Here is a 522-nt window from a genome sequence, read left to right on the forward strand (position 1 = left end):
TATATATATATATATATATATATATATAGAGAGAGAGAGAGAGAGAGAGAGAGAGAGAGGGAGGGGGGGGGGGATTGGAATTATTTGTGAAACTTGTTTGCAATTTGTTAATAATTTAATACCTTATGGTTTATAGTGCGGTTTTGTATTGAGTTGTTTTAATAATAATGTAAAGTAAAGAGAAGGAAGGGGAAATGAAGTAGAAAATAGGGAGTGAAAATGGGGCCATAATCTGAGAAGACCTTTCGACACCCCTTATGGGAGCATTAATAATACCCATTTATTGCTGCTCCTCTTCCATTGCCATTGCCTTACAGACTGTTCTCATTTGGCATTGCCTCCATTTTTAGCCTTCTCCTTCCCCACGCATATCATTGAATACATATGCATATTCATGCTCTATAACCTTGCTTGCTTGCTTTCTTAGACCCAATTAGAATATATTTATTTGTACATTATGGATTCTTACTATTTTCTTTACTGTTGCCTATAACATTTGATCGTGGTTCAAGTGCGGAGAGA

This window comes from Cucurbita maxima, unplaced genomic scaffold (assembly GCF_002738345.1).
Source record: "Cucurbita maxima cultivar Rimu unplaced genomic scaffold, Cmax_1.0 Cma_Scf00016, whole genome shotgun sequence".
NCBI classification, from domain to species: Eukaryota; Viridiplantae; Streptophyta; class Magnoliopsida; order Cucurbitales; family Cucurbitaceae; genus Cucurbita; species Cucurbita maxima.